At 40.0% G+C, this 12,031-nt stretch overlaps 1 long non-coding RNA gene across 1 annotated transcript; it reads right to left on the reverse strand.

Annotated features, from left to right (window-relative positions):
* Positions 1–7,591: 7,591 nt before the first annotated feature.
* On the reverse strand, positions 7,592–11,592 carry LOC146380869 (uncharacterized). The gene is made up of 6 exons (XR_014801390.1): positions 11,501–11,592; positions 11,364–11,430; positions 11,094–11,231; positions 10,659–10,744; positions 10,263–10,376; positions 7,592–8,856 (listed from the first exon to the last, which is right to left on the reverse strand). It is a non-coding gene; the product is annotated as an uncharacterized LOC146380869 (long non-coding RNA).
* Positions 11,593–12,031: the final 439 nt, after the last annotated feature.

The raw sequence follows: 12,031 nt of genomic DNA on the forward strand, positions 1-12,031 counted from the left end.
CAGGGTGGGATGATCTTCTGTGCTGTCTTGACCACACTCTGAAGCCTCGCTCTATCCGCCTTGGTGCAGCTGCCGTACCATACCGTGATGCAGTAGGTTAGCAGGCTCTCAATGAATGAGCGGTAGAAGGTCAGCAGCAGGTTGGAGTTCAGCTTGTGCTTCCTGAGGACCCTCAGGAAGTGCAGCCGCTGTTGGGCCTTCTTGACGACCGCTGAGATGTTGTCTGTCCAGGAGATGTCAGCAGAGATGAGGACACCAAGGAACCAGAAGGTGTGGATGCTCTCCACACACTCCCCGTTGATGTAAAGGGGGGCTAAGTCAGTGCTGTGTCTCCTGAAGTCGACAATGAGCTCTTTGGTTTTCTTAGTGTTCAGTGCCAGGCTGTTCTCTGAACACCAGGCTGCCAGCTTCAGGACTTCCTCTCTGTAGTCTGCCTCGTCTCCCTTTGAGATGAGTCCGACTACCGTGGTGTCATCAGCAAACTTGATGATGAGATTGTTGTTGTGGGTTAAACTGCAGTCGTGGGTGTAGAGAGAATACAAGAGAGGGCTCAGCGCACAGCCCTGTGGGGTTCTCAGTGTGCGAGTGGAGGAGAGATGAAGGAGGAGCCTTACAGTCTGGGGCCGGTTTGTGAGAAAGTCCTTTATCCAGGCACATGTGGGGGGACGGAGGCCAAGAGTGACCAGTTTGGTGATGAGTATGTCCGGGATGATTGTATTAAAGGCTGAGCTGTAGTCCACGAAGAGCATTCGGATGTCGCTCTGCCGCTGCTCTAGGTGACTCAGCACAGCGTGGAGGGCTGTGGCGATGGCGTCTTCTGTGGATCTGTTTGCGCGGTATGCGAACTGGTGGGGGTCGAACGCTCTCTGGTGGGGGACTAGTCTCTCAAAGCATTTCATGATTGCCAGCGTGAGGGCCACAGGGTGGTAATCATTCAGCTGGGTCCAAGCTCCAACAAAATAACAGCCACTTATAAATTTACAAAACACTTTACAAATATGAATATTTACATTTTCCCACTGTAACATTTCACATTTCCCAACAATACATTGTGATACTGTAAACAAAAAGCAGCCAGTAAAACACAGTTTCCTTCACACAAAATCAGCAACACAGAAAAGTAGCAGCTAAAGGGTTAAGTCTGCAAGGCCCGCACACAGTCCTACAGTCTGCCCTTCTCTGGGCTTTGTCATCCTCCTGCCCTGCAAAAACAAACAAAAAAGCCCCACAGACATCCACCCTTTTCACTGTTTGGGTGGATTAGGCATTAGAAGTGATTAATCCTAAAATAGTTACCGTCTTCTCAATTTCAAGTCAGTCACACTTAGTCCACATCATCAGTCCAGTCACAGTCCACTCACATGCATTCATACCAATCACTGGTGATAGTGGAAAACTGCGCACTAATTTAAGTATTCACTGACAGCAATTGTACATCATTCCAAAAATAAAAACAATTCTTACTGCTTTTGAAATGGATTGAATCGCTACAATCCTTTTAAACACAGGACTTAGCATCTAATATGGTCAGCATCCTAGGTAGGTGAATTTCCTCCAAAACCCATCTAATCTAGAGAAGCTCACCTTGTATTTGCTCTCAATTAAATGTTTTATAGCGCTTTTAATTCCAATCTTGCAGGTCTGCTTAAAGAGAGCTAATTATAAAATCACAAAATATCACCCCCAGAGGGACGAAAGTTGACAGGTATTCCCTAAGTGCACAATTACATAAAAACCATAGTAGTCATATATCATCACACCTATGGGCAATTTAGATTGTTCAATTATCCCCACAAACTGCATGTCTTTGGACTGTGGGAGGAAGCCAGAGTACCCAGAGGGAACCCACGCAAACAAAGGGAGAACATGCAAACTCCACACAGAAAGACCCCGGCCTGATGGCGGAATTGAACTCAGGACCTTCTCGCTGTGAGGCAACAGTGCTAACCACCGTGCCACCCGGAAATGCATGTTCAAAAAATTATCACAAAAGAGAATTTCCTTCATACACTGAATCACTTGTGTAGCTCCAATCAATCAGAAAGCATCTCACAATTTACTGTGTTAACAACTACATTTATTGTCTGATCACTGGTTGGTCAAACTGGTCACTTTTACAAAAGTTAAACTCTTTTCCTGCAATCTGGAGAGTTAATTGGCAGCAGTGGATACACTCAGCATTTGATAACAAGTGTCTGTTAAATTTACACAATTTTAACATTGATGAGAGATAACAAGCTGATCTTCATTGCATGTGTGTGTGTTAGTAGGCAGGTTTAATGCATGTGTGTGCAGTGGAGCTGCAGATTCAGCAGGGCATGTCCTTAAAGCTGCCTTTCCTTCACATTTCTCTGTTTATGTGTGTTTGTGTGCGTTTTATTTTTACCTTTGTTGCGATTCTACGGACTCTTTCTCAAATCTCCACAAGACAGTCGGCCACAGTTTTCCAACTTAATTTTCATGTGCTCTCACATTAACAACAACAGCCTTCATTTCTCCTCCATGGTCCCACTTCTCACAGCTTCTGTCTCTCTCCCACGTCTGCAGCAGTTCACGGTTGTGGCGTGTCAGAGGCCAGTGGGCCGTTCTTCTTCAGCTTTGCCTTTTGTCTTTCACTCTTTTCAGTCTCTTCCTTTGCCATTTCAACTCCCAGTATGACAAATGTGAAACTCAGACAGTCTTCACAAGTCCATTCACACACAGTGATGTTGCAGGTGAACCTCTCAGCTTGCGATTGGGAGCACATGCTTCCATCCACAATGGCATTTGTACATGCTGCTGAACCCTTTAAGGTTTAAGGTTTAGGGCAGTGTTGCTGTCTGTTCGCCTTGTTGACTCTTGAAGTCGACGCCGTTGCTCTCGAACAGCATTTTGTCTTCAGGGAGAGATTGATTGTCCTCGAAGCTTGTTCTTCAGTGTGAGGTGTACATGAAGGTGAAGCTGTGAATATTCAGCCAAAACACGGCTGATGTGGTTCCAATTATGTTAAGCTATCATTTTGTTCTTTGCTTGTGGAGGACGTTGATCCAGTTCCGTAGCCACCTGTACAAACACACTAAGACATATATTTAATATCATTTTCATCACTGCTCATTAACACTTTCCCTCTCTTCTTCTTCTATCTACATTTTAACACATCTCTTTCCATCACTCTCTGTTATACACACACCCACAGCACTTCTTACCAAAGGTGTGGACTCGAGTCATTAATTTTATGATTTTAGACTTGACTTGAAAAAATGTTGTAAGACTTGTGACTTGACTTGGACTTTTACACCAGTGACTTGGGGCTTGAATTGGACTTGAACCTGTTTACATGAAAAGACTTGATATTTTACCCAAATCTAAAATTTAACATACATATTTTATAAAAAGTGCGGACCATTAATTCATTTTATTTATTCATTCATTCTTACCTCCATGTGTATGTGAGCGTGAGCTGTAGCACAGCCAATCAAATTAACCAGATTTTAAAAACAAAAAACAAAAACGCTCAAACCAAAAATGCTGCCAAGAGTAACTTCTTTCGGGTACATAAACTATGAAGTAGTCAACAAAAAACGTGCAAGAAGAGAATCACAGATGGAGATGGAACAACTTCCAACTTTGTCCGACATTTGAAGTTGCATAAAGAACGGTAGGTGGTGCTTTTTTTTGCTACGATGAGATAGCTGACTTAGCTAACTTCATCTTATTAGCAAATGTTCTCCGGGCTACGTTGATTAAACTGTTTGGCTTTAACATGTATTATATCATTGTCAGGCTATTTTAAATCCGGTCCTGGCCCACCTTGGTGTGTAATTGAGTAGTCATGCTATACATAGCCTTTTTCTTCTGTCATTTATGTCAATACATCACATAAAATACTTTGATCTCATCTTATTAGCTGTTGTTTATTTGCAAAGGTCAGTTATTCTTAACAGGGATGCTAAACACTGCTTAATGGATCCAGTGTGCGTCTGATGCCCCAAAGCTGACTCAGAGCTGCAGTATGGAACAGATGTGGGTGTGTCCTCATCTCCCAGAGGAGTCCAAATCATCATCAAACAGCCTTACAGACACAAAAACATGTGAAAATATAAACAACCAGACTATCAGCAGTGATTTAACTACTTTAAGACCTCTGTGAAAATCATTTACAGTATACATCACAGAATTTAAGGCCTTTATAATCACAGAGCACAGAGAAAAGTACTAAACTGAATCAATTTCAGCTTTCGTTTCTCATGATGTATATTCTATTAATAATTACATTTCATTATCTGTGTCTTTACCACACATTTGCCACACAGGTGTAGATACTGTAGGTTCAGTGAATGTTTAAACTGCACTGTTGCCAGTTCACAAAATGTAACATTGAACAGTCCTTAACTTAACTTAAAATAAATTGTGTAATCTCTAATTATCCAGCCAGAGGCAAAGGCTTTATCATGTTGACCTGAACTTCCCGACGTAAGTCATAGAACAAAGCAGATGAAAGAAGCACAGCATCGTCTCAGTCTCTTGGAATGAGAGGCACTCCCCATATCGTCGACTAATTAAAGTTCCATTATTCAATAAAGAAAGTGGAAAATTATACATTATACAGGCATTGTTTTACATAAAACTGCCTTCAACGTGACACCAATTCAGATCTTTATAAAGAGGAATGTAAGTCGTTGTGTGATTTTTTTTTCTTACAGACTGACCTTACTCTTAAATCTCATCTTACATCTTACACTGTGGTTCCTGCTTCCTCCTTTTTTTTAAATGAATCTTTCTTTTTATCTTTTCATCTATCTTACTTTTAAATTATATTTCTAAACATAAGAAAACATGTATTATTAGATGAACAATAGACTCTTTCACTTTCCCTCTCTGGTACTTAAGCAGAAGCATTACTCGGCCTCACCCAGCCTCTTGTTGATACATCTGACACTTAGAACAACAGTGTTACCTGATGCTTTGTATTTAAAAACTGAAAGAGCTCAGCAGACTTCAAATCTCTGTGATGAATGCACTGAAAAGAAACAAAGATCTTTTGTCAACGTAAAGACTTGTTCTTCATTTTCTCACAGGTTCAATGAAGCATCTAGTTTGTCTTGAATTTACCTTTAAACTCTGACCCAGACTCAAGAAATGAACAAAGAGAAAATGTGACTGTATTTCATGGATAAAATATATGTTAGAATTGTAAAAAATCTAAAGAAAATTTGTTGTCATAGGGTTAGGGTAAGGGTAGTGAAGAAAAATGACCAGAGGGTTAGTGACCTTTTCTTCACTACTTTCCAGAAAGGTACGTCATGCAGTGATAAACACAGATTTAACCAATAGCAAAGTTCATGCATAATCCTTAGCATTTTTTCTGTATAGTACAAACAACACACCAGTACAGTGTGTACAGTTTTGTAGTACTTTAATTTGAAGTTTTTGATTTGATGACAGTTCTCCTTCAAAATAACAACTTTTCACTTCAGAAATCATTTAGAGCTTCACACTGTCCTGTTTTCAAAGGTTGTTCTGCATGAAATCTAAACAATGAAAGCTATGACCTGTTTTTATTATGAAGTGATTCAGACGTCATACACAATTTTCAAGTCTTTTTCTTTCAGCTGTTCCCTTTATGGGGCTCCACAGAGGATCATCTCAGCCTATCCTCCTCTGACACACCGACCCTCTCCAAGTCCTTTGCTTTGGGTGGTTGACTCCAGGCATTTAAACTCATCCACCTTCAATCACTCTGCTCCTTGCATGTTCATCTGTATCTTTCCTCTGGAGAGATGGAGAGTATCCCCATCTGCTCTCCACTTTCTATAGCATGCACAATACATGCATGCTTTTGGTCTGTGGGATGAAGCCTGAATATCTGAAGGAAATCCAAGTGTGGGTAGCTCTTGCTTTCTCCTGCAATCTAAAGCCATACATGTCACATTAACTGGTGATTCTAAACTGGACAGAGATGTGAATGAGAGGAGTGCTGTTGTATTAGCCTGTGGTGGACTGGTCACATGCCCAGGGTCCACCCAGCCTATTGCTCTCTCACTGCTTTTATCTGAAACTATGTAGTGCCACTGCCCCAGCTGAACAAGTTGAAGTGAACTATAGCAATGGTTTAGAAAAACAAATAGTATTCTGGTAAGAGTAAGAGAGAAACGAAAAGTAAAATACCTCAGCTTTGTTTGCACAGCACCATTGTGCTGTAAAACTTTGACTGTTAACTGTTAAAATCCAGCTATTAACAGAATTAGGTCAGTAATGTGCACAATGAAACGCGATGCACACATTTACCCACATGGTCCAATAGTAACTGGGACATCTGTGATCTGACGGTAAATAACATTTTGTGCACATTGTGCAGGTCAGCTGTTCCACATGGAGTTCAGTTTTATACAGCAGAGCAGTTTGTAGTAGCAGAGAGAGAATAATTTGAGCTGCTCTGAGCAGAACGCTGATTTTTACTAAAGTGAACTGACTGTGTCTCTGTAAATAAATGAAAGCGCCCTCTTAGTAGATCACCCTGTCATTGCAACATCACGATAATTTCCCCTGCTTAATAAATTGATATCATAGCCTATAAAATCCATCTTACTTAGGTAAAATTTCCTTCATGCAACGACAACACTGATTCTCCTTTCTTTAGGATTCAGAATTTATTATGGCAGCCATGCAGGTTCTTCCACGTCATGTCTCTCAGCGAAATGGAATATAGGAGCACGCTCTTTGTCTCCCCAGAGTCCTTTGTCGTGTCATCCTGTTCCCCTCCACCCGTTTTCCCTTTTTCCGTAGTTCCTACCTCCCTGTGTTTCCCCCACGAGCTTCTATGTTTTATGGATTCTGTTTTCCCTTAAAAACAAGATCGCTTCATTGGACATCTGTCTGCACATGAGTCTGCATTTGAGGTCCTCATTCACCGTCCAACTGGACACGGTTCAAGATCTGTAACCTCCAGACTTTGATATCACATCATTTGAAGACCTGGGGCATAAATTCTGTCTGAATAGAAAACATTTACAAATATCAATTGTAAAAATGTAAAGTTTTGTAAAAGCATTGTAAAGTACAGGAAGATTTAGGACATCATATGGCATTCATACAAGCTTTAAGAGACTGTAATGATAAAAACCTAACAGTTCTCTTCTGTTAAGATTCTGTCAGAACATGTTTGCATCTGAATATACTGAATGAATCTTAATACGATTCTTTGTTGTAAACATATACTGTTAATGTGAATTTAAGTACTGTGAGACTTTAAAACTGTCTTTAAAAGAAGAAAAGTAGAAACTATCATGTGGATTAAACTGCTTTTTCAGGTGTAACCTTACATTTAATGAATAATAATAATAATTCAATTCAATTCAATTTTATTTACACAGCGCCAAATCACAACCACAGTTGCCTTAAGGTGCTTTATATTGTAAGGTAGACCCTACAATAATAGATACAGAGAAAACCCAACAATCACATGACCCCCTATGAGCAGCACTTTGGCGACAGTGGGAAGGAAAAACTCCCTTTTAACAGGAAGAAACCTCCAGCAGAACCAGGCTCAGGGAGGGGCGGGGCCATCTGCTGTGATTGGTTGGGGTGAGAGAAGGAAGACAGGATAATCAGAATCAGAATACTTTATTAATCCCGAAGGAAATTAGGGTTACAGCAGGCAGCACGCTAATGGCGCATGCGCACTTACAAAGGAACCTTCTGACCAACTTTACACAAACATCACATTGGGGAGACATGTCAGAGAGGTAGGCTGATAGGAAAAAAACAACGAAAATACATAACATGAGGTAAGAGGAGGAGAAAAAAAACTCCACTCAGACTGAGCTCCTAGTGGGAGAACAGTTTGATAACAGAAAAAACACCTCAGCACAAAAAGCACATGACTATCAGTACACCATAGAAACACAAGACAAGCAACAGGGGCGGGTAAAGGGTGAGAGAGAGCCGGTGTAGACAGCGCATCCGGTCCTGCAGCATGTCTGCGCTGGTCCAGTCGACCGCCATCTTCCCCGGTAGGGCACAAGCATCGAAGGCGTTTGGAAAGGGAGGGGGGATCAGTGTGTGCATATCAGTGTATGTGTGTGTGTGTGTCCAGAGTTCAGCTGAGACAGTGTCCTTTGCCCTGCCAGGCTAAGTAAACAGTCTTCCAGCCAACCCAGGTGGCCTTGCATGGAATGGGGGGAAACCGTCTAAACACAGTCGTTATCAGGGTGTTTTGTTCAGCTCCAGCCTTGAGACCGCAGCTGGTGCCGAAGGGGTCTCCGCATGAAGTGATGGTGGTTTTTACTTTAGTGCGAACAGCTCATATGAATTTCAAAGCAGTTCAACAGTCCAACACTGGTCTCTCAATCTCCCGTTGGAGAGCCGTGAGCTTTCTATGATGTTATCCAAACTTACGTTCCGTGATGTTGTCATTCTTTTTGCTCAAAGAGCAGGTTCTGAGAACTCATGACCGCAGTGCACTTCCCAAGATTTGATCCAATTTGCGCTCAAAGGTGTTGTTCGAGCTAGCCCCTCCAGATGTAATCCAGTTTTCCACTCAGAGGTCTTGTTCTGAGTATTCACGGCAGCCGTGCGTTCTCCAAGATCTTCTCTGTGCTGACTCAATGAGCCCATTTTGAGAAACTCACGCCTCGTCCCATCATTTCAATCCCAGCGGGCAGCCTTGTGGGGGTTTGAACAGCCGGTTCCGCTGCCTTAATTCTTCGATAAGCCAGGGCCAAGCCAGCTCCGATCAGCAAGAACCCTGTTACCATGGTTCCGAATAGGTAGATATCTTCAGCAGTCAGGCTCACCCGAGCCCAGACTTCTTGTTGAGAAGGGGGTGTCAATTGCATTCAGAGACCAGTTGATCAAATCCAAATCCATAAAGACATGCTGTGGAAGGGAGACAGATGTTAATGACAGATATGATTCAATGCAGAGAGGTCTATTAACACACTCAAAAAAAATAATTCATTGGATGAACGTAATTTTATCCTCCCACTTATATTCCATCTAAACAAATCATGTTATATTAATCCATCTTGATTGTGTTGTTTCAACATGATATATGTTTGTAAGTATAACATAATATTCACATTAACATTCAATTAATTTGACTTTTATTCAGTTAACATGTTTGTACCAAGTTAGTCTAATTAAATTAATTTAAATTCATGTTATATTGTTTGAACACTTTGGCACATCAAAAGTCAGTCTTGTTACATGAACTAGTAAATATTTGTTTGTTACACCAATGTTAATCTTGTTGAATTAACAAATGTAATTTATGTCTGTGGCACTCACACCAATTGTGTTTCAGTTAGTGTTTGTATTGTTTATGTAAACATTACTTTTAACTCAATTAATGAAACATACATAAACGATAACTTGCAAAACCATCTCTTTTATTTTGCTTGAACTTTCTTAAAACAGTTGGCAGGATCTCAGCTCAGCCCAGCTTTCTCCCCTTCAACCGTCTCATACTAACCTTATTATCTAACTTTATAGGAAGTTAAAAATGCGCCCACATTTGGAGTGGCTCAAAGCTAATAGATCACTGAGCTCACAAGCTGAGTAAATAACTGGTACATCATTCTTTAACAGAAACACATGTAGGAGACCACAGAACAATCAAGACATGCTGACTGAAAGAAAAATAGTCTGAAGAATAGTTTGCCAACAAAGAATAATATCCCGAAAGCAACTTTGGTAAAATGTAGTAAAATATGCATTGCAAGAAAAAGCATGAATTTTAACACAATTTAATATTGAGCATTACTATGTTTCTTGCATACATTCATTAGTGCTCCATTTAATCAGGCTGTGTCCATTAATGGTAACTTTAGTCTATTTAACGTGTGGAGAAAACATTTAATAAGTTTGAGAACAACTGCTCCACTCAAACAATTTGTGAAAACCTGTGGGTACATTTCCTTTGTAACAATTGCCCATCTTGCACGAATCAGTGTTTAAACTGCAAGTGTATGAGACTTTAACTTATGAACTAACAATCTTTGTCTAATGTCCACTGAGCAAACCACAAAGTCCTTATGAACATTTTATAACTTACAATTTTGAACCCTAACCCTAAACACAAATTTGCATTGCAGAAATATGGAAAAATATCTGGCTTCCCTGAATCTGAAACCTCTGCCCATCCAGCTTCATGATAATCTTTTGCAAGACTTCAAAAGTGCATTTGAGCTCCGGTGGGTAGCTTAGGTTCAGACAGTATATCGGTCCAAATAACAGAGCACAAGCAATTGCAATGCTCCTCAAACCAGTGAGAATCTCCACACCTCCAATCAGGACACCGATGTTCTCTGGGTCATCTCCAGGCTCTACACCCTCCTGCTGTAGGACATACACTCCCATCACAGTTTGTTCCATGGCTTCAGCGTGGCCTCAGTGTTCTGTGATGTGAAATATAATAATACATTTGTCTGAGTCTAGATATGCAAAAAAAAAAGAAAAAGAAAAGGAATTCAGCAATCAGCGTGGATATGCTGATATGTTTACCAAATTCTAAATTCTATGTCTCTGGTTTCACACCTCAGAAATTTGACATTAAACAAAACAAGGAAAAATTACAATATGTTTTAGTTGTACAGGGTGTCACATTTTGCTGTTTCATATATCAAAATTATCCCTGCATTAAATTACATAACACAGAACACCTTGTGAATGTAACTCACCGTATATTCCTTCACAAGTTTGTCGCAGTCTCGTAGTCACACAAGGACTTCAGGATGGATGCTCGTCTTGCATGTATTGTGTCATCCTAGGGAAAAAGGGAATCCATAATGACAATATTTAGCTTTCAGGCAGCAGTTCGAAAAAGGAATACTTTGTTTGGAAGGACCAAAAGGCAAGTACTCATCTATCTCAACCAAATCAGACACAAAATGAGGCAACCAAACAGGTTTGTTTTTTCATTTTGATCAAGATTAGCCATGTGACTTCATCAATTACTTATTAATATCAGACTGACGCTTATATAATTTGTATAACAATATGAAAATAACTTAGGACTTTTGCCTACCATATGTATAGATATTTTTGCTCATAAAATTGGCATGTTATGGGCATAAAAAGTTCTTAAACACAGGTCTAACCATTTTAGCACACACCTTGGAGATGGTCCCCATGATGTGTCTCATTTTTCTTCCAGCCCTCCACCTTTGCCTCTAAAGATCTCCATCATCTAGCTCAGAAAAGAATGTAGATAGCAGCGGTACTGTCAATATGCGCAGGAGTTCCTTGTCAATCTGAAAAACATGAACATGATGCCAAAAACCAAAGAAAAAAACAGATTAATAATAACAACAACAATACTACTACTACTGCTAATAATAATAATAATAATAATAATAATAATAAGTCAAACATATGAAACTTACCATGTATTGTTGAGGAGGTGTAAGAATCTCAGAGCATGGGAATGTGGCTTTATTTTGCGACATATTTCTGAGGAGAGAAATTATTTAATTAAAATAAAATTATTACTCTTGATGAATTTGTGTTAATATCTACATACTGTGAAATGTGAAGACTGTTAGTCAGCCTTAATGCAGAGCACCAGAGAGCAGAGAAACTATGACCCAAACAAAGATCCACCTGAATCATTCTGAATTCAAAAAAAAAAAAAAGAAAATGCACATGCAATTATTGTGACTGTTTGGCACCACACACTCCCTGATATATAAAGCTCCTCTAAGTTACCACACTACATGGGTAAAACATTTAACAAATAGTATTTATCTCTCACACTCCTAATCTAAATAAATATATGAAGAGATATGTGAATAACTTACCTTACTGTCAAGTATACCAAAGGAGTAACTCCACGTGTGCTCGTTAACGTCTCAACGGACTCTTCCGCATCTGGTGGGCGTGGAGCATGTGCAATGCATGACACTATCTGAGTCGTTGGTTTGATGGACCTCATTCTCATTGGATTGCCATGAATGAATTTAACTCATCAGAATTTTCTTTGACTCATATTCAACAAAAAAGAATGAATCATTTAATACCCATAAAAATGATTTCTTCATGTAGTGTAAACATA

This window comes from Perissodus microlepis, chromosome 9 (assembly GCF_051167445.1).
Source record: "Perissodus microlepis isolate ML-2025 ecotype Zambia chromosome 9, ASM5116744v1, whole genome shotgun sequence".
In the NCBI taxonomy this organism is placed as follows: Eukaryota; Metazoa; Chordata; class Actinopteri; order Cichliformes; family Cichlidae; genus Perissodus; species Perissodus microlepis.